This window comes from Xiphophorus maculatus, chromosome 10 (genome assembly GCF_002775205.1).
Source record: "Xiphophorus maculatus strain JP 163 A chromosome 10, X_maculatus-5.0-male, whole genome shotgun sequence".
In the NCBI taxonomy this organism is placed as follows: Eukaryota; Metazoa; Chordata; class Actinopteri; order Cyprinodontiformes; family Poeciliidae; genus Xiphophorus; species Xiphophorus maculatus.
In genome coordinates, this window is record NC_036452.1 from 22,683,511 (window position 1) to 22,706,885 (window position 23,375).

The following is a 23,375-nucleotide window of genomic DNA, read 5'->3' on the forward strand; positions in this document are numbered from 1 at the left end:
GGGTCAAAATATTGTGGACAAAATAAATATTTGTCAAATAAACAAACAAGATTGCTTACATTTTTCATTATAAAAAACAACTTCTAACAATGCATGGAAACAAAACGTCGAGGATAAAGTGCATTGTGAAAAAAACAAAAACCCTAGAAATTATGGATTAGTTTAGGGATTATTTTCCATCCATCCGTTCACTGTCTACACCCACTTGTCCTTGCAGGGAGACAGGGATGTGGGGTGCCTCTCTCCAGCAGCCGTTGGGCAAGAGTCTGGGTACGCACAAACACAGGACAAACAAACATGAACATACACACCCACTCATATGTAATGGCAACATAGAGAGACCAATTTAACTAACAGTCAAACAGCGAGAACATGCAAACTCCATTCGGACACAAAGACCAATCTGGATATTTGTCCTTTTGATGCCACCATTACTGCAAGGCAGCACTGGCACCAACTGCTTCACTGTGCAGTGGCAGCAAGACCGAGAGTAAAGTCAAAGTACAGAAAATAAACTTGATGTCATTTTTTTGTTATCAAGATAAAATTACAAATGAAATCAAAATATGGAGAGTTTTTTGACAACACTCTAGTAACAAAATTCCCAAAGGAACCTGTACAAAAATATATGAAAACACACACGAACACATAAATGAACGAGCTAATAAACACATAAAAAGCATTAATAGTACGTAATAATCGACATAAGAATCAAATGTTGCTGCTGTCGTCACACATTGCAAATCTAATAGCTTTTCTGAGACACAAAGCTCTCAGCTCAAAACGTGTTTAAAATTTCACGAGGACCAGTCTCCACTCTTTAATATCATTAGCACTTTAAACTAAAAATATACCAGATTTTCTTTACTGCTTTACTATTTAAAAGTCACAGTTAACAACATAAACAAACAAGGACACGCCGGGTCATATACGCAAAACACATTCCATGTTAGATGCATATTTTTGATTGACATAAGACCTTAAAGCATATAAAACAAAAGTGGTTCTTTCACAAAGTGATTTAGCTGCTGGCTTCCTGTCAGTGCTGTCGCTCTGCATGGAATCGATAGGATTGCTGGTCAGAGTGGCACAAGGGTACAGAACATACTGTAACGGTGGGTACTGTAGAGTCCTTAATGGTCCTCACAGCAGGACAGGGCGGCCTTGTCACGCATTGGAGGAGGGGCCCCGGGCCGGTGTTACGTGACTGGTTTTGATGCAAAGACACATTTGAAATAAAAAAAAAAAACCTCTACAGCAAAGATGCTGATATGTATGTAAATATACAGATGGATAGAATAGATAGACAGATAGCAGTCACAAATGTAGTTTTTTTTAATTCTCCTTAAAATAAAAATATAGAATAGAACGAAAAGTATTCTATTACTAAATTGCGTGTTGCAGGAGTATAAATGTGAAAAGCCGCAGAAGAGACCACTATCTTTAAACACACTTTGCCACTCTGGAGAGAGAGAGAGCTTGTTCATATGTTTTCTTACTGCAAATGTAAAAGGAACGGCTTCCAGCATTCAGTGGCGCATATATAATAGATCTGTAGGACCAGTCATTAAAACGTCGGGCTTTTCCTGCAGCCTTTTCTTTACATTGGCAGAGCAGGGAGAAGAACATCTGGAGAGGAGCGGGACATCCACGTTTCAGCGCTGCTCTCCATATAAGGAAAAGGGGGCGGGGATCCCACGGCAAGGAGAACGTGACTGCCATAGTTGTCTTTGGTAAGAGCCGTGCCAAACTTGCTCCTGCTCTTTGAAAGCGGCTCGACTGCCTTTACCTACGGTCTGTCCTCGGGGTTAATTTCGCGCAGCGCTCGTGGGAGACGCTCTCTGGACGCTTGAGAGACGGCAGAAAACTTTGGAGGAAAAAAAAAAGAAAGAAAGAAAAGAGGAGAAGAAGACTACCGCCGGCAAGAGAGATACCAGCGGCAGCGCGACTGAACTTCCACTAGCGAGTCCGAAAGGGGGACCGGGAGGAGGAGTCAACAGGTCGCAGGTATCACCGCACACTTGCCACTGTCAACATTTGACAGCGTGTCTGAGCCAGGTGTTGTTTGGGGAGCGGGAAACCTTTTACCTGGAGGGCTCTGAATGCGTCATTAATTCATTACACGAGCGGGTGTGACATTTTCTTATTTGTGTGTTTCTTCTCTGAAATTCCCCATGTAACCGGATAATGAAAGCTGTCTGTAGCTGGTAGCGCGTGCCTACCAAGTATCCGGGTGCCAATAACGTCTAAATGTCATCGTGCTCTCTGTAGGGTATTTAACGGCTTCAGACTCTGTACAGCTGTTAGGGTTTGCTAGCATGCAGAGCTAGTAAAAAAACAACAAACAAACAAACAAAAAAAAAATAATGTTTGAGCTGTTAAAGACATTGGCACAGATTCAGCTACGGGCTGTTTACTCGACTAAGTTAGCCTAGCCGCTCCGGCTTGGCACGACTGAAAAGCGGTGACACAAAGAGTTACAACCCTGCAACATGCACCTCTGACAACAGCCTGGGTCAGGCACACATATGAGTGTTATTCAACATTTCCAAATGTGTTACATAGGCTAGGAGGTTCAAATGTTCCTAAATATATACACTGCTAACTACTTACTTCTTCAGTTTTTAAGTGCAAAACGAAAGTTAATTTATTTTAGTTTATGTTGTAAAAGTCAAGCTCAAAGTGATGTATTTTAAATAGCTTTTGTTCATTGTCTCCTCTTTCTTGGAATATTTAGAATTTCATGTAAACCTTTCTATATCTTTAATTAATAAAGAACAGTCTGCCTACAGAAAATACATCCATGTCCTGTACAGTGTATTATGATTAATGGAGCCATTGTAGATGAAAGGAGAAAAAAAATGGCAATGAAAGAGTAAATGTCCGCCAAAAAAACAAGGAAAATGATTTAAGGAATATAAATCTACAATACTTGACTGAGCTTCTTTTTGCAAGAATTACTGCATGAATGTAGTGTGGATAAAAGCTTGACAACTGTATATGTTGCTTCAGTCTACAGTAGCAGCCTTAAGCTCTTCTTCATCTTGAAAACACTTACAGATTCTCTTTGGATTTTTATGTCCGATGAGTTTTGTGACCAGCAAGCGCAGTGATATCATAGTCATTAAATAAGGTATCGGTGCTAATAGCAACGTGTGCTGCTGCCAAGTCCATAAAGTGGAGGGAATCATTAAGGGCTTTTAATATTTCCTAGTTAATGTCTGCTGTAACTTTGACGGTTTGAGACAACCCCTGCACCACCGGCTCCCCCAATCATCAGCAACTGTGGGAACGTCACTATTCTGTGATTTTTTTATTATTATTATTTTTTTTACAGAAAAAAATCACATAAGTCACATTATGGTGATTTTTCTCTTGTCCTGCAGACTATGAGCGTCCAGTTGTCGTCCTGAAGGTCTGGTATCCTGGAATAAAACGTCTCCTTCTCCAGCACAGTTGATTCAAATGGCTCAATTAGCTCTTTTGCTAATCCTTCATTCATTTAATTCAAGTGTGCTAAACCAGGGAAACATCTTAAACGTGTAGGACATTCGCCCTTGAGGACCTTGTGATGTCATGAGTGTGGTTTTGCTTTACAGTAGACTCACTCTAAAGTCGCTGGTTAGTTACTCGTGCACCTTTTCTAGATCACTTTTGCCTTCCACTAAACTTTGCGTTCGTTTTCTTGGACGTGAATAGCCGGATTCTTTCCTGTTTGTGGCTCTCCCTCCTCGTTGGCTGTCTGCCGGACGGCCGTCAAGTTAGCAATGTTGCAGATGATTACGGAGACCACGATATAACATTTATGAATTTATTTGTTTTATGTAACTATTTGACTAAATTTGTGGTTTTCATTACCAGGAAGTAGTAATTCTAAAAATCCACAGATATGTTACACGCGCATAATATATCACTCTGCATGTAATGAATCCTTGAGTTTCCCTTTTTGAACTGAATTGCTGGAATAAATGAACTTTTCAGTGATATTCTGATAAACTTCATGTGATTGTCTTTTTAAAGCATTTTAAATATGCCACAACTTGGTAAATACTAAGTTTTTTATTTATTTATTTTTTAAAGCATTTTCAACATTCCAGTGCCCATTTGTAATATTTGGCCCCGGTCAGAAAAGCTTGTGCTCACGTCAAGTCAGCTGATTTTTGGTTTAATGCTTCTTGAAAACACGAACCAGCGGCGCGTTGTCATTCTACTCAGAAGTTTGAACAAGAAGTGGGAATGGTGACCTGGAATAGCAGAAGGTGAAAGACACTCGTCCTTTTCTCTGACAGCCTGTGACATTCAGAGCGGGATGCATTAGCGGAAGAGTCAGTCTGTGGCAAATCTGGTGTGGATGAGGGTTTTCCCACCCTGTCACCTACTCTCTGAGTGTGATTCACAGTTTGGCGTTATGCCCTCTGCATAATTGGGGAAAGGGCTAACACTCGATACAAGATTTACCCCATGAAAGCTGTCGCATGCAGTGACATTTTAGAAAGTTGGGTAAAAAGAAAAGGCTGCTATCTAGATTAGTTACGATGGTGGATCTCGTCCGTGTGTGTTGTATGTTTTCTGAAATTGAAGTTGAGGTAAACATCCTATTTTGGAACTCGTCTTTTTAAAAGTTTGGGTTTTTTTAGCCTTTATTGAACAGTAAACTGAGAAGTAAAAAGCAAACAGTTAGAATAATAGACATATATGTTTTTTAACCACCTTAGAAGCGTTTGAGATTGTAACCTGCCTTCATTTCCAATGCAATCCAATGCTGTCCACATTTCTGGTGTGTATAAGTGTGAAACTCTTCATTTGTTTTAGCATAATCTCACACTACAAAAAAAATAAATAAATAAATAAACCCTTTAATTTCATTACTTTGACTAAGAACTCCTACCGATTCTTTGAAAATAGATGTAACTCAGTTATTTATTTAATCTACTCTGCATTTTTTTTAAAGTTGATCACAGTTTGGAGGAACTCTTTAATTCATAAGGCATGACTTTTTTTTTTGTTTCCCTTGGGTTGAAATATGAAACGACACAGAAGTCCATTTATCTTGGCCAAGGGCTTCCAGGCTGGACAAGGACCCATATTTTATCTGTGCCACCATGCACAGTGAGCAGGACGGTAATGGAGGTAAAAAACAAATCATCATGGAGAACTAAAGCAGAGGTCCATCTTTGAGTCATCAGCATTAACACTGAATACAAGCGGGTTTGATGTAAAACAGAAAAGCAAGAGAATGCAAAAAAAAAACTAAACAGAAAAACCTCCTTGCACCAGTGTTGCATACAGATCTATGATGCTTTGGGCTCATTTCTTGTTCCAGACGCAATGAGATCATTTTTGTAGAGCACAGTATAGCATGTTGTACACTACAAAACTGGTGATTTTCAAGTATAATTACATTTAAATCTTCATTTATCCCAAAGATAAATGAAATGCTGTGTTTACTCATATCATCCAAGTATCTTCAAAGAGTGGTTGTGGATGGTGAAGCCGTGGATAGGAAGGATCTCCAGTAGCAGTCAGGCTTGCAATGAATCTGGAGATTTTTGCTGCATGACAATCTGATGACCATGATGACATGCTAATGGCTCAATTTCCGAGGCAATATTCCATGGCAACATGTTTTGAATGACATCATCCATTGTTGGCAAGCACAGCTAATCCACCTCATTTGCTTTTAGAGATCCTTTTTACATCTCTGTCTGGCCGGATGGTTTGCAAGCCAGGTAGAGAGATGATGGAGTAGGGGATATGATTCTTGCCCATTCTGATGGAAGAAATGGTTTGAACTTCCTCTCTTTCTCTCTCTCTGCTCTGCATCCTCAAAATCTCCTTTTTAAGTCCTCTGGGATCTGGGTCGTAGTTCAGGCGTCAATTGAGCTTCATCAGCTGCTCACAGATGTAAAAACAATACCATATTGCCATGGTTACCCATGATAACAATAGTTGGAAGGTAAAAAAAATCCTTCCAGCTGTACAGCATTCAAAACCAGAGGGAATAATTGGTGAAACATGCAACCATAAAAGTGATGAACAAAAAGTCTAGAAACAGAACAAATAGAGCTAAAGTAACAGAGCTCCTCCGACTTGCTTTCACAGTTATAGAATGCTAGAGTTTGGGATAATGAAATAGATTCTTTCCCCACCGACTACAACGCTCGATTTTTTTCTAAAGCTTTCCATTCTAGACAATGCCACTGCAGCCAAAGATGAACTCATTTGGTGGTAGAGAACCGCTTTCTTGTAAACGTTGTAGTTTTTCTGTTGCTTCAACAGCAGCAGTATTCTCTGCCTTTCTCTTTTTTGAATTGGGTAAACTCATGAAAACGATGCCGTTTAGAGGCCTCATAATGACGTAGTTTCACATGGTGTAAGAAAACGTCCAATCAAAGCAAGGGTGACGCCCCAACACCTTCGTCGTGCCCCTTACCTCCTCTTCAGATTGTAACTGGAAAGGGTCTGCGTTGTCATGGGCCAATGCTGAGGCCCCCCTAGAGTTTCCTTTCTTGTGGGAACTGAAGAGTTATCAAAGTTGCTTGATCATAATTTGAGTTCTTTTAAGGGTTTGTTTCAGTCTGCTGAATATTGAAAGTCTGACTGGCCCATTTCTGATGGTGCTGCACGGGTCATCTTTCAGGTTGAGTAGATTGTAGGAGGTCTTGTCTCACAGAGCAGTATTTTAGAGATGCACTCTTCAGTCCAGAGTGTGTCAGGTGGTTTGCTCTGTTGCCACAGTGGCGTGCTGCCCCTTGTTGACGAGCCAGGCTGACTCACAAGGCTGCGGCCACAGCGCTGTGCAAACTCATCAGCGGTGACTGATGAGACGAGCTCCTCACAATGGCAGCGCTCCCCGGAGATGCCACCCCGTGCTTACTTAACGGTAAACACCTCTACCCAGTCCCACCCACGCTCTGTCACACTCTGACTGCTGGGAGCGCTGCTTTTTTTTTTTTTTTTTGGAGTAGGAAGTGCTCATAGTGAAAGCCCGGACTGCAGAGCGAGAGTTACTTGCACATTAAAGACGCTGGGGGTGGGTTCAGTTCTTCAGAATCTTGTTTTCATCTGTTGGGTTACGTCTAGGGGGAATGGTTTGTCAGCAAAAAACAAAAAAAAGAAAAAAAGAACTACCTCGGTTTGGAGGTACTTTTCCTTTGACACATGAAGTCCAGTGGAATGAGGCCATGTTGCTTTTGGTCCAATAAAACCAGCCTTGACCCAAATGAAAGAGGTGCAGAGTCTGTCAGAATAAGTAGAAATAAATTGGGATATTACAGCGGTTTTACTGTGGTGCCCAGTGACGTAGGCTTTGCCTTAGGGACCAGGGCTAGTGTGGGAAAAGTGGGAGAGGAGAAGGGCGGGGAGCCGGTACCGGGAGAGAGCGCAGCCGAAGTCAAGCGGGATTGTTTTATTTTTTTTATTCAGAGGGGGAAGGGATCTGCTGTGATGTTGGAGCTGTGCTTAACACTGGCTGCAACAGCATGCTGATTATTTTCTTTCTTTCTTTCCTTCTTTCTTTAGCCTGATCAGGCTGACTTGGCCCTTCTCGTCACCGAAGGAGTTAAATCTCCTTCAGCCTCCTTTTTAGTCCTCCACTTGGCTTTGATGGTATTAAATAATCTTTACGTGTCAGCTCCCAGTGTTCGTGCGAGGAGTACAAGAGAGCAATTAGGTCAGCCTTAAAGCACCAGGCTACCTTCAGAAGAGGTCCGAGGCCATTGAGGTCATCCGACAGGCCGAACGTTTTACCGTGCTGTCCTACAGTCGTCTGCTAAAATGTCCCAGAATGGATCGGTTGTATTATTTTAGGTTCCTCACTATGCTAGATTGCCTGAAGAATCAGGCCACATTTGTCTCCTCATTTTTTTGCCTAATGAGGTTGAGCATAAAGACCTATATAACCAATTATTCAGGTTATTGATTGGGAATGTGTCGCCAGCTGCAATCAGCGTTAAAATCAGCAACAATCTGTAAGTTGGCAAAAATATTTAGACCGCAATTATTTTTCTAATTTATGTTACTTGGCTTTTATGTTATAAATCTATATAACATAAAATTATTTTAGTAATCGATCATTATTGTGACGGTTAACCTACTAACAAATAAAAAAAGCTACAATCAACAGATTTATTTAACCACTGAAGCCTTTTTTATACAATACTAGAAATACATTAAAATATGCAAATAAACAAACAATTTCCTTTTTATATAAGTAAATCTTGTTACCTAAAATGCAGTAACATAGCATTCCTATTGTGAATTATAACCGGGGCAACACATATTTACAGACAAAGGGCTTTTTCTTAATTGGAAAATGTATGCATGTGCCATTCAGTTTTAGCTTAATTACTACTCTGAATATGTAGTTTTTTTGTTGTTTTTTTCAGAAAATTGTCTTTTTTGAGTCTGTATTCTCCAGCTAATGATTAATCAATTACTGAATTAGTTGGCGGTTGTTTCAATAATGGATTAATCATGATTAATTGTTTCAGCCCTATATAACCCGATGTCATGGTCATGATTGCAGATCAGGTGGAAAATTATGCATGTTTTAAAACATTTTGTTAAATAAAAATCTGAAAAGTGCAGCATGCAGTTGTGTTTAGCCGCCATGTGCAGCAGGTGCTATTGGGTATGTCTCGACTAGCTTTGCACAGTTGGATAATAAGAAATATGCCAAATCTTTCATTAAAAGTTCAAGTTTAGTCAGATAATATGATCTGTAAACATACATTTTTAAGTCTTGACACAGATTCTCAACTTTGATTAGACCATTTGATTGGACATACACTGGGAGTCGAATCCTTCCTTTGTAGCTCATGTTGCATGTTTTGGGAGAGAGTTCCCTTCGAGTAACAGCAAAGTTTCTGCTTGTATTGACTCAAAAATGTAAAAAACTCCAGGGGGTCTGAATACTTTCGCAAAGTTCCATTTGCATGTTGTTTTGTGCTGCCTTGTTTATGCTTAAAACAAAATACCCTTATTGGATCCAAGTGACAGTAACTAGCTCAAGTTCCTTTGTTTTACTGCTTGTATCATCTGCGCTGTTAACTTTCTCACAGCCCGCCGCCCCACATTTGAGATTTAATTTCCGATGATTTGCATGCAAATGTTCTGGCTCATGTGCGCCCTTCGTTTTCCCCGAGTCGTCACATAATAACTTCATACTAGTTTCCACAAGTTTTGTACCTTGGCTTTTCACAAAACAGCCTCTGCCCAGTTGGATAGTCCCCTGGTGTGACGGCTGACATTTCCAGTGAAAGAGCCCCATTGTTGGCCCTCCATTCCCCCCCTTCCTCAACCCTCCTCTCCATAAAACAATGGTATCAATTGCTTCCACTGAGTACATCCACAGCTCTGTGAGAGAGACAGGCTGGCTGGGCCCGTTGGATAGTTCTGCAGCCGTCCCGCTAGGCAGCCAGGACCCCCTCCATACTCTCAGCGGCCGCTCCGTGCATCAGCCTCCTCAGACGCCGGCGCTGTACCTCGGTTGTAACGTCAACCTGTAAATGCACAAATAATAGCTTGTGTATACATTCATTTTCCTTGCAGTGACAGCAGAGCAGACAGATGAGTTCAACACACCTCCCCCTACCCCCCTGTCCCATACCTTTGTAATGAATGGTCTTTATTCCATTTTTCCTCTCGCTTTCCCCAAGACACTGCCATTAACCGTGACAGATGATATGTTCTTTCACTGAAACAGTGATCCCGAGCACACTGTCAATGGAAAATTGAATTCATACTCCCACCCTCCTTTTCTCCTCTTTTCCTTTTCTGCATTCTAATGTTTTTCTTGCTCCTGTTTCTCTCCCTTAGTCTGAGGGACATGCTGTTAATATTACCTATTACAGAGGCTCTGTACTGTTGAATAACCACGTTGCCCCCCCCCCCCCCCCCCCCCCCCCCCCCCACCTCCCCCTGCTGTCGCAAGTCACACGGCGCGAAAGATACCAGGCGTCAATTATACAGATGTCTGACAAGGCACCATGTCCTACTTGGACTTCCCTGAGTTGAATGTTTCTGCAGTCGTATAGATAACTGGAGATAAAGTGATCGCTCTGGAGGGAGACACTTGGCAGCTTCTGGGATGTTAGCGCTCCCTTTCAGACCAGCATACATTAAAAAAAAAAAAAAAAAAGCAAGGACTTTCACTTTTGTTCCTCATGGTTGGTCTAATGTACAGTGGCTTCAAAAAGTATTCACGTACCTTGAACTTTTTTTCACGTTATGTTGTGTTTGCAACTGGAAACGTCTTATGCATTTTGTTGGGATTCGATGTAGTAGACAAACACAGAGCAGAAGTGGAAATATTACTACTTGATTAATTTTTAATCAAATTAATTGCAGTGCAGTACGTTGGGGTTTACCCCGGTGAACGAGAGGATAGCCTCTCTCTGCCTACGGGTGGGGGGGTCCTGACTGTTGTTTGTGCTTACGGGCCGAACGACAATTCAGATTACCCGCCCTTCTTGGAGTCCTTAGAGGGGGTACTGGAGCGTGCCCCTCCTGGGGACTCCCTTGTTCTGCTGGAGGACTTCAACACTCACGTGGGAAATTACAATGAGACCTGGGGGGTGCGGTTGGGAGCAATGGCCCCCTCTATCTGAACTCGAGTGGTGTTCTGTTGTTGGACTTCTGTGCTCGACACGGATTGTCCATAACGAACACCATGTTCAGCCATAAGGGTGTCCATATGTGCACTTGGCACCAGGACACTCTAGGCCGCTGTTCGATCATCGGATCTACCACTACCTGGTGGTGAGTTGGCTCCGGTGGTGGGGGAGGACACCGGTCAGACCTGGCAAGCCCAAACGTGTTGTGAGGGTCTGCTGGGAATGTCTGGCAGAATCCCCTGTGAGATGGAACTTTAACTCCCATCTCCGGTAGAACTTTAAACACGTTCTGGGAGAGGTGGGGGACATTGAGTCTGAGTGGATCATGTTCCGTGCCTCCATTGTCGAGGCGGCTTATCGGAACTGTGGGCGCAAGGTTGTCTGTGCCTGTTGCGGCGGCAACCCTCGAACTTGTTGGTGGACACCTTTGGTGAGGGATGCTGTCAGGCTGAAGAAGAAGTCCTATTGGGCGTTTAACATGTAGGACTCCGGAAGCAGCTGATGGGTATCGGCGGGCAAAGCGGCATGCGGCTCAGGTGGATGCTGAGGCAAATACTCAGGCGGAGTTTGGAGGAGTTTGGAGAGGCCATGGAGAAAGACTTCCGCACAGCTTCAAGGCGATTCTGGTCCGCCATCCGGTGTCTCAGGAGGAGGAAGCAGTACAGTACCAACACTGTTTATAGTGGGGATGGTGTGGTACTGACCTCAACTCGGGACGTTGTGGGCCGGCGGGCAGAATACTTCGAAGACCTCCTCAATCCCACCAACATGCATTCCATTGAGGAAGCTGAGCCTGGGGACTCTGGATTGGGCTCTCCAATCTCTGGGGATGAGGTCGCCAAGGTGGTTAAAAAGCTCCTTGGTGGTAGGGCCCCGGGGATGGATGAGATTTGCCTGGAGTTCCTTAAAGCTCTGGATGGTGTTGGCTGATGCGACTCTGCAATATTGCATGGACATCAGGAGCAGTTCCCCTGGTTTGGCAGACTGGGGTGGTGGTCCCCCTGTTCAAAAAGGAGGACCAAAGGGTGTGCTCCAATTATAGGGGGGTCACACTCTTAAGCCTCCCTGGCAAGGTCTATTCAGGGGTCCTGGAGAGGAGGGTCCGTCGGATAGTCGAACCTCGGATTCAGGAAGAGCAGTGTGGTTTTCGTCCTGGTCGTGGAACACTGGACAAGCTCTACACCCTCAGCAGGGTCCTGGAGGGCGCATGGGAGTTCGCCCAACCGGACTACATGTGTTTTGTGGACTTGGAGAAGGCGTTCGACCATGTCCCTCGGGGAGCCCTGTTGGGGGTTCTCCGGGAGTATGGGGTACTGGGCCCTTTGATACGGGGGGAGGTGCGCGCGGAGTACTCCGATGTTGTTTTGTTACTCATTCTGCTGCAAGTTGACTCAATTTTGACGCGCAAGACGTAACCGATAAAATCCGGTTTAGGATTTTCAAAATAAAAGATCCGGAAGTAGTTCGTTATTTCTTACGCGGCCCGGTACCAATTGGTCCGCGGACCAATACCCGCGGGAGCGGGAGATCGACAAGCTGATTGGCGCAGCGTCTGCCGTGAAGCGGGCGCTGTACCGGTCTGTCGTGGTGAAGAGAGAGCTGAGTCAAAAAACGAAGCTCACAATTTACTGGTCGATTTATATTCATACACATTTAAGTGCTGAAATCTTTTCATAGAGAAGTTTTTAATTAAAAATTGCAAGTAATGCTACTGACAGAAATTCAAGGTTACTAGTCTTTGAAGTAATCAGTTTGTATGTGAGCTATATCTGAGCAGAACCAAAGTCTTATATTTGTGGGAGAAACTGCAAATATGTTGAAGAAGGTGTCCTGTACACCAGCTATCACATCGGCTGTAGCTCCGTGTTCATTTCTAGCAGTAGATGATAAAAAACACTTTTGTTATCAGACTGGGGTGGGCGATATGGACTTAAAGTTGTATTATAGTATTTGGCGGTACTGATGTGAAAACGATAAAAAGTGATAACAAATATTTATTAAACATTTTATAGGTAACTGTATGACTGTGACTGTGTGTCACAGCAATTATAGCCCCACAAACACAAATAATGAGCTTGAAAACTATTCCCATTTGTAATGCGCTTCTTTAGTCACATAAAGAAGGGTGATTTGTATCACTAAGCTGCACACAGTAACTATATTTTCAAATTTATTGGTATTTATCAACACTTCCATTGGATAAACTGCGGAGAAAATGGCAGAATTATCAAACCTGACAAGACAGACAGTTATGGGGCGGTTTAAACATCATTAATTAAAATCTATTGTAACAACGATGAATCAAAATCTTTATCATAAGAAATTTATCTTGATAAATGATAAAATGATAGATAAACGCTCACCCTCAGGTTGTGGGTGTTCTTCTCCTTAGGAAGGATGTGGAAGCTTGTCAGAGTCAGTTGGATGACGGGTGTGAACTCTTTTGGAGTTGAGCTTTACTAGCTACTTGAATCTGATCCTCATTCATCTCTGTGATGAGAACATCCCATCACAGAGATAAAGGTAATGAAACAAATCCAGAGTCACTCATGCTCTTTGCAGCACAGGCAACAATGAGCTCACTGCTAGCTGCATCATCATCCTCATGTGGCTCCGCTGCCCTTGCTTGCGTCCGTCAAATACAGCTTATGAGTCCCTGCTGAATATTCTCTGTCCATGGGCTGCCATCTCAGTGCAGGCCGCCCAAACGAGGAGCCATCACACCAAATCACTGTCGGCCTGAACCAGGCCGGTCTGTTGGATGGCTGCATTTTCTGTCTTTGCTGCAGGAAAAGTGGCAGCAGAGCCAGAAATGCCTAAAGTGGGAGCAAGTAATGCTTGGAGTTGTGCATTATTTAATGTTTTGAGTCTGGCTCATATGAAAGCTCTTTAATACATGTATAAACTGTATGTGGAGCACACGTGAAGAAGTATGTCGGAAATAGGAACTCAAGCAGAATGTTGTTGGTTAAAGATTGCAGCCCGTACCGCGACAACATTAGTAACGGCGCATCATGCGACGGCGTTCATACTTTACTTTGCGTCAACGTGATTTCCATTTTTCTTGGCTCTTATTGTCGCAGTAATAATTCTGTTATATGGCGCACCAGGCAGCATATGGCTGCCATGTATGATCAACAGCCTCTGGAAGGAGGTAGCCGGGATATGCAAATGTCTGCATGCTAATGGAATTGTAATGTAATGAAGTTGGTCGTATATGGCCAATAACGAGCTGCGGTTATTGAATGTTGATGGCTTATTCTAAGCCAAGCAATGTTGTTTCACGAGCTGCAGCTTTCTCGTTTGTTCATCTATGCACACAAATGCATTATTGCACGACAAGCAACTGTGTGTACACGAGCGCACGCACACACACATAGACTTGGAAACATGAACGTTGTATTGGCTGAAGAGCATATTGATAAATACCTGAAGTACGTGCCCGCTGAAACGTTGAAACTAAATTGGGCAGAACTGAGACAGATGCGGCGCAGTAAATTAAACAAGCGATCTTCTCTGTTGGGTGACAGCACAATGGTGATTAGGGTTTCATGTGAGCCGCACTGCATTATTTATGGCTGTGCTGTGGGCCCAGTTGAATAGACCCACAGTCCATTGACTGGGCATATTATTGAAGACCAACTCGCAGTGAGAGGCGGGGGTTAAAAATGGCTTTATTTCCTCTCGAGGAGGTCCATTTTCATCTAAATGAAGGTGGAAGCCCCCAAGCGAGTTGTTTCCTCGCCCTGCATGTGTGAATTGTGTTGACTGTGTTCCACAACACATCTCTGCACCTGACTGCTTCGTGTCCATCTCTTAAGTTTCATTTATACACAGCAGTCACAGTCAAGTTGCCTCTCCTGTCTGATCTGCCAGTTCAAACACTAGCTGATACCTTTGCATTCAGGGTCGTCTGTTTGCTCTATTTAAAACACACTTGCTGTCATCTCTGGCATATTAACAGGATACTTTGTAGGCTTCCATTTTACTGGATATAAAATTGGGTAGAAAAGCTTTAATTGGATTGATGTAACAAAATACTGGGCATAATAGTTTAGATAGAATTGCTCTGTTGTCAAAATTTGGTTTCAGTAATTTATCCATATCGTTTTCTACTTCTCAAAATACAGCAGGTCATTACAGACAGCGTCTGAATTGAACTTCTGAAAATAAAGTTTCTCCATCAGACTTGAGTCTCAGGTTTTAAAAACTAAAATAAAGTCCAAAGTCTTTGTTGCAGAATTGAGTTTCAGTCTATCTTCCGTACATCAGCCTAAATATATATTTTATGTTTTCTTCAACATGTGAAGACTTGTGCATTACAAGTCTATCTGTAAGTTACTGGGAATTATTTAGCTTTTTAACATGACTTGTCGAAGAAAATAGGAAATTCATATAGCATGAATAAGAATGGGGCGTGCTGTGGTGGCGCAGGGGGTTAGCACGCCCCACGTTTGGAGGCCTTAGTCGGGAGTCGTTGACGCGGACGTCGCGGGTTCGACTCCCGGTCTCGGCGACCTTTGCCGCATGTCCTTGCCTCGCCTTCTTTCCTGTCTGCCTACTGTCGCAAAAAAAATACAGGCCACTATCGCTGCAAAAACTCTTCAGAGAAAAAAATGGAAAGAAAGAAGAATGGCCTTGTATATTTTAGAATAAATGCCTGACATCATAAAAAATGTTTCAGTGACTAGTTCTTCTTGTGCAATATGTTGTATCAAATAAATAATTTTCAATTTAGGGAAGTGCTTGTTGATGTTTTAAAAGATTAAAAAAGCCATTCAAGAATGATTTATAAAGAACTGCAAAGACACCCAAGCACATTTCAGTTCCTTGTGTTGAATTTTTAGTTGACAGTATAAATTCCTGAAGCCTACACAAGCTTCTTGAGTCAACAAACAGTTTTTTTCGCCTCTCTGTCACTCATGGACTCAAAGTCTGAGATGGTTCAAAGATTACATTGTTTCATCTCCAGAAATGTTTTCTGAGGCTAAAATGCATTCAGATATTGCCCTAACTATCCTCTGTTTTCCTCAACAGGAATGAAAGGCTGCTTCCTGTTCAGCTTTGCTACTTACTGAGCACTGATTCTGAACACAGAGCTTTCGGGCATTTAAATTATAGTTTGTTTGACTAGAGAGAACCACATTTTCAGACACCGAGAGTGATTTCACTTGTTGGTCAGTTGCTATGACTAATAGGCAAAACAGCAAAGTGTCTTTTAAGTGGATGTGGTTAACGATGGTAGAAGAAAAACTGTTCAGAAAAAAAAACACTTTTTATTCAGAGGTTTTGGAGCTTAGCCCTTTTTCACACCTATTAGTAATTGTGTTATTTTGAGCTAAATGCAATTATTTGCTTCAGGAAATCCTGTTCCGGGTGCAAAAGTCAAAAAACTTTCAAGATCAACCAACGTTTGGCTACTTGATCTATTGGTTCCTGTTGGTTGATTGCATGTGCATCTTTTCATGTTTTAACAAAATAAAAACAAATTTCAGCTAGCATGGAATGGGATCAGTTTGACATATTTTATGAGGGCAGTAATTAGTTTTAGAGACTACAATTACAATATCCTAAATAGTTTTTTTGTGTGTTTTCTCAGCAACAAGGACAGGAAATGGATCGAAATATGTATCTAGACAAGTTAGTGTTGAGTTTAATAAACTCGACGAGTTTGCTTATGTAGAGACAAATCACTAAGCTGCCTCTCTTTGTTTACAAGTTATCGAAGATTCAGGGCTCCTCACCTGTTCAACTGACTTTACTCCCTAAGGCTTATGAAAATACATATTTCTCCATCTGGTGACATCAGCAGTTACTCCTTACTTCAGCAGCCTTTTTGCCACAAAATTTCTTACTTGAGTCTTTTCTTGGATGACTAATTTTAACTTTTACTTGAGTTAAAATATATTGCAGTAGTGCTACTCTTACTTGAGTGTGACTTATGGATACTCTACCCACCTGTGAGGCACATCCCAGAGGAAGTCCTTTGATCATTCAGTGCATGCAGGTTTTCTCGTTCAGCAGCTGACATCCCTCCATAGGTTTCTGTTCATATAGCTTCATCTAACTTCTGTGATTTCTGTAACTTCATCTTCAAGTACTAAACTAGCTGCATTTCCATTACAAATGTACGTACCACGATGTTGAAAAAACACAATGTCACACTTGCCGTGTTTCCGTTGAATATGAAACGCAATTAAAATCACACATAAATAAGTTTATTCACACTATAAGCCCTTAATAAACATCCTCCTGCCACTTTCTGTCGTCTTCTTCATTTTTTCCGCCAGCAGTGACATCCGGTTGTTTGTCACTCGAGTCTTGTGATGCAAAAAATTTTTCTATTACAGTTTTGTGAAATACACTTTGACACGGCCAAAGTATGTTGAAAAACATACGTTTTTTGTTTGTTTTTTTTAAATGTGTTTTAACTAAGCAAATTCATTTTTGTAATTCCAATTTGTGCAATTTTATGATAAATGGAAATGCAGCCATTGATGGAAGAAGACTATCATTGAGTCTTCTTCCATTGGTAATGACTTCCACACTGAAGAGTGGATTTTTTTTTAAGCACATAGTTATGTTGACTTCACTGATTGGAAAAAGTGTAGTCAACACTTCAGTACCTTGTAGATAACATTTGCTGACCACCACATGACGCCACGTGACCCAACTCTGCTGCTCCTTGTTCGCATCCAAGCTGCGTTATCGTTCCAAAAATATCGGGGATTTATTCTCTGTCTTTAGAAACACAACTACAACAGTTTTAAGTTTCTGGATAGCCTGTCTCTGGTGAGGGCCAGTAAAGCTGAAAATAAGGTTCTCTGAGCAATCCCAACCAGTAATCTGCTCTTTGTGTGTATGTTTGTGTTTCCTTCCCCTGCTATGACATTTTTCTAGAGCAAAGCTGGCATCATACTGCAGGGTTTGTTTTTCGTGGACTCCAGCTTCCAGTTTTTCCATTGTCTTGTTTACATTCTCTTGAAGGTCTTTCAGCATCCCCAGGCATCTTGTACTGTGGGATCCCCCTCTGAGGCAGCGACAGAACACTTGACTGTGTTTAACAAAGCCGATCATTTCTATGGCTTTGGCACATCCTGGTAAAATGCCTAGAATCCTTTCATTGTGGCCATGTAAACACTCCACCTCTCTAACTGATAGACACTGAGCTGTTTCTCCGAAACTCAAAACTTTACTTGTTCTTTGTGTGTTGGAAGTGTGGGATTAACATGAGATGCCATAACGAGTAATCTATTGCATCTTTTCATCTGCTATTGTCGATAATCAGCCCATGCACATGTTATGAAATGCCTAACAAAGGGCCTGTGTTTGTGAATTATCTGTCATCCCCAATTGATAGATGGTTGCTGCGTGAGGATTTCGTAAGGATTTTTTTCACAGCAGCATATTTTCATCTCGGCTGGCCTCCGGCCCAGGATCCCACTCGGACTGTATTCTTCTTGTCCACAGAGCCAAAACAATACCAAGCCGCTGTGCTGCTGCTTCTTCAGGGAAAGCTACTCTCGGAAAGTCCCCTTGGAAACTGGTCGTTTTCTGCTCTGTGTGGTTTTCAATAGGGTTTGGACATCGCCATTCGCTACCTCCCTTTCACCTACTCGTCTCCCGATCAACTGAAACTTATATTTGAGGATGAGTGTTTTATATTGGCTTTGGCAGGTATTTAAAGCTCTAATTTGCTCCAGGTTGCGCTCATTAAATTGTCAGTATGATGTAATGTTTCACCGCTGCTACTGTGTGCCAGCATGGCATGTTTTTCCACTTAGGGATTCCAGAACTCGTCTCTCTGCCGTAAAAGCGGCGCATCTGTCGGCTTCTTTGGAGTCCGACAAGAAAATACGGCTAAATATCCGAGGAGAGGGGCTGCCTTTCTCATTCATCAGCTTGCGTAGGTATGATAAATGTTCCTGATCACCTCTTGACCCTGTGAGGTCAAGCTTTTGCCCCGTCACCCTCCTCCTCCCTGCTGACTCCATACCCTGTGGATAGCCTTTGCTCTGACCACCAGAAGACACCGTGCAACACAACTCTGCTGCTCCTCATTCGTATCCAAGCTACATTATCATTCCAAAAATATCTGGGATTTATTCTCTGGCTTCAAAAACACAATTACAATTGGATACAGTGAGCTCAAACCAGCATGCTCCACTTCCTTTGTATTCAGCTTTAGTTTTAACCTCACATGATCAACTTTAATAACCCCACTGTGGGGATAAGTACACAGAAGAAAATGTGAGATTATCAGGAAAAATAATCTTCTGCAAGACACAAATGTAACTGAAGTATTGAGGACAGATTCCTCTACACACATACATGCACACACCGTATCTGCTTTAAAGAGTTACTTCTCATTTTGTTTCCCTGTGGCATTGTGAGGAATCAAAGAGGAGCTTTTGTTCTGTTGAAAATCCACCTGATAATGTTGGTAACCAGCCAACTCCCTGCCAGAGTTGGCTGGGTTTAACAGGCGAAAAGGAGGAGGGAAAGAAAAAAGAAAAGAAAACACTCCACTCTGTAGTGCCCAGTCCGGTGTTACACACTTTGCACACCCAGCACAGTGGCCCACATTTCTGTACAATCTCCCAGAGAAACCACTCTTGTGCTCGGAGCCTTTAGAAGAGGGTGGTGAATGTCATTTTCAAGAGGGTAACCCTCAAGAGTTGAAAAGTGCAGCTCAGGTAGTGGCACTATAATAGCACCAGCAGGATGCCAGGTATTCTGGGTTCGCAGATAGGCCCTTTACTTTCCGCTTAAAGTGGTCCGCATGAGACTGATTGAGCCATTTCTCCCAGCTAAGCTGCGTGAAGAGAGCTACTTCTATAATGAAAGAATACTGCTAAATCAGGGCTTGACAAATCTACTTTCTCCATGTCCACGCGCTGACGGTTGGAGGATTAGCCTCTAATTTTAGTGCCACTTATCTCTTTGGCTGCTTTTGGGAATTAGTTCCAAATAACCCGGCCTAAAAAGTGTGAAAAATATGAAGGGTTTTTGGGAGGTTGTATGGGAGGGCGGTGAGAGGTTTTCTATTGTCAGGGAAGCATGGCTGCCAGGAAGAGATTGTCTAGAAGCAGTGAAGGGGTTTTATTGGATAAAACATAGACATTTTTCATGCACTCAACACGAATTTCGGAACCAATGAGACAACAGTTTTTAGAAACAATAGGTCAGAGCTCAGGTTTAAAGGTAATTTAAATTCAGGAGCTTGTTGGGGGATGCAGAAAGTGCGATTTCTCTGCAGTTTACTAAAAGATGTTTGTTCAAATTTCATGAATGGGTGTCTGCATGTCAGCTTTTTTGTTTCATTTAGTTTAGGGTTTCAAACTCATTTTTATTTTGTGCAATGTCAAGATCATAAATGTTCTCAAGGACCGGTACCAGAATGCATTGATAAAACTCATTAAACAATAGTAATAAGTTGTTGTCTCTGCATTCAGTAAGTAAGCCTTAAAATGAAATATTGATCATCTTTTCAGATTGATCAATCCCTCCAAGATTTCTCAGTTGTTTTTGGGATTTCTTTTTTTCCAATCAAAATCAGAGATTTTTGGTGCTAATTGAGAAATATCTCCAAGGAATTTTGCAATATTTGCACTTTCATATGACTTGTAAATGAATTTTTGTTACTTGCCATATCGATCATGGGCGATAACTTGACATCAGGTAAGGCTGAGGCAGCCATGTAGTAGGAGTATAAAATACAGCCTCCTGCAGGTGGGAGTTCACGCCACTTAAACCCAGAGATTTTGACGATTTTGCAGAAAATTTACAGTAAACTCACACTTATTGAAAAATATTGGTGATTTGTTCATTTTTTGGGAATATTTTGAATAGCATAATGGCGAAAAACTGGAGGAACAAATGGATGTATTTGGCTTCTGGAGCCCAGAGGGCCACATGAAAAGCTATGGTGGGCCAGATTTTAGTTTGTCATATGGGTTTAGTGGATTTGTGTCAAGTAGAAAAGAAAATTGACATCAAATTGAAATATGTGCACTTCGCTGAAGTTGTTTTGTTGCATCATTTCTGCTGGAGAAAAAGAGCAATTTCAATGCATCAGTAATAGAAACCCCAAATTACCATAGAGGACAGTTGTTGAGCAGAACGCTCAAGGACAATGTCTCAAGTGCTTCAATGACATCAGGCCGTCTGAGTTTTAAACAAAGTCATGAAAATTTACCAAAAGCAGAACCTGCTTACTTTTTTTTGACTTTTTTCTATTACTTTAGTCAGTCAGTCAGGAATTTCAAGCTGCAAAAACAACCAGCGTTTTTACTGTTTGAAACCTGTCGGGGTCACTGTGACCCCAACAGGTTGGAGTTTTCAATCTCAGGAGTATTTGACTGCGGTGACGCGTCATCAATATCAAACGCCTATCGATACGGTGCTAGAGGCAGGTGCATTTAAAACAAAGGAGGACAGAGTGTCGGTGTGAATTCAGCGCTTTTGACTAGCTGTCAGCTTATTGATTCCCCCTCAAGACGGACATCAATTCTGCTCTGCCCGCTCCGCTCTGTTTGTGACGGAGAAGCACAGATGTACATTTACAACAACAACAAAATCACCTTCTTTGCATCAGATATGCTTCTCTTTGAAAAGAATCCTTGATGTTCAGCTTGGTGTTTTGGCGCGATTATGTAATTCATCAGGGTGATGGCACAAAGGGAAGGGGGCGGGGCATGTGGAGGGCTTGGAAGGGCTGCTCATCGTCTAGCAACAGCCCAAGGGCAGGAATGTTTTGTGCGCCAGTGTGTCCGACAGGTGGCTAGGAGACGCTAATTGATTAATGGTCAGGGTTGATGTATGAGCCCCCTTGGCTAACCCCAACATAAAGGCTCAGAGCGCCAGTGTCGCCCTAAATCATTTCCTACCAGGCCCGTAAACCCAAAACAGTTCCCTTCATTTGCATTTGAAAGGCCAACTGCGAGACAGGCCGCAGCTTTTAGGACCTCTGTAGGCCGTCTATTGTCAACACCCCGAGTTTGAATTAACAAGCTAGAATTTTATGTCACAGGAATAATGACAACAAAGATGGTTTTATAATAAGGATCACTTGACACTAATGAATGATTAACATCTCTACAATCTAAGCCTCTTATAATGTTTAGATCTTCTTCTTGCTTTGCTTTATCCTTGAAGCGCTGAAAACAAACCCCATTTTCCTGCTGCTGTTATTCCACAGAGAGAGAAAAAAAATCTGGAGTCTAATTGAATGCATTTTTTTTTTTTTACAGATACCCTGATACCAAACTCTTTTACACCCCAGGGTATGATCATTTACATTATTTTTATCCATATGTGTTTTTGCTGGCAAAGTTTTTTGGGATGACACATTCGGAGTGTCGGATTCTTCCTGAGTAATTGAGCATAAGTCAAATTCACCTTTCCCCTGATAATGTTTGGCTCCATAAAACTCCATATGGAAGCAGTCTTTTATTTATTTATTTATTTTTTGTTGTTGTTGTTCCGAGCGTTCTGTCTGTCTGACTCCCTGTCTCACTTTCTGGTTGTTTGCCATTCCACTGGGGGCCTCTCGTGACCCTCCTTGTTGTTTTTGTTCGATGACTGTTGAGGACAATGGCAGTCTGGAGCCTTGGCCGACACTCAGCGTGTGTGAATCTGCATCTTTCCAATGGGAGTTCTGTCCTCCGGTGTCAGGGGAGGTTATGTGATCTCTGTGTCACTGAAGGGGCTTTCCACCGCCGCGAGTGAGTGTCTGAGGAAGAAGGGTTTATCTCCACCGAACGCTCGCTCGTGTGCGTGTGCGCGCACGTGCCTGGAGGAATTTTATGAAACCAAGCAAGTTAAAACAACACATTGTGTCTGTTTAAATGTGAGCTCATGACTGTCGCTGCAGGGCTGCCAATCCCAAAGTTAGGCACACAGTGGAAGACTGCTGCTTTTTATCAGTTGATACGAGGCTCAGGAATGATTCCACTTTGAGTCCAGATTCCAAGGCTGGTGAAGAAATTAACTTGGAGAGTTGGTTTGCTCGTCACAAAACCCAGGTGTGGTCGTAACCCCGTGCCTTGGAGACCATCTTTTAAAGTCTTCTCTTGGCGAGAAAGGGAGTTCTTGATCGAACAAGTTCTTGTTCTCTGCAGCCGATTTAGATTGCATCTGAGAGTCTGACAGAGCTCCAACAGTATATGTTAAAGGTGAATTTCTGCACTGAGTAGCTTTCGCCCTTCAGCAAGAATAAAGACGTGATTACCCGAGGCTATTCCTGTCTGCTTTCATCAGTGTAGCTGCAGGGTTTGGACATGCATCATCTGAAATGCACGCAAACACACATGGGTATGCATCCACTCTGTCCTTCTTTCTTCTGGTCTCCTCTGCTTTCTAGAAATGTAACTACTCTTGTTTTTGTGGCCTAGTAAAAAGAGAAGAAAACGTTCGGTTCTAAACACCATTCAGAATTACAAACAGGAAATGAGGGTGTGTAATGAAACAGGACGTGCCAAGGCCCCTACACAAATCAACTGACTGGGTTATTGTTGGGATGGAATAGAAACTAGCACATACACACATGCATGCGCACACCATGAATGTTGCACATTAAAGTGTTTTCATCTGCACCAATAAACAGTATTTCATTAACAAGATCATAAAACAGACATTCAGCCTGCAACTATATGCTGTGTGTGATATTAGTTTGACTTTGAGTTTTCACATGTAGGGCTCATGCCAAGCTTCTAACTACCTCAGTAATGCTGGCTCTAGGCGAGGCTGTGGTTGTTT

At 42.3% G+C, this 23,375-nt stretch overlaps 1 protein-coding gene across 3 annotated transcripts in view; it reads left to right on the forward strand.

Moving 5' to 3' along the window:
* The first annotated feature begins 1,629 nt into the window (after window positions 1–1,629).
* Window positions 1,630–23,375, forward strand: part of rara (retinoic acid receptor alpha) — a 189,385-nt gene continuing 167,639 nt past the window's right edge. For 2 of the 3 annotated variants that reach the window (XM_023340797.1, XM_023340799.1), the window contains exon 1: window positions 1,742–2,007. The gene's annotated coding sequence lies outside the window, so the exon portion shown is untranslated. The other variant, XM_023340798.1, reaches the window with a different exon arrangement.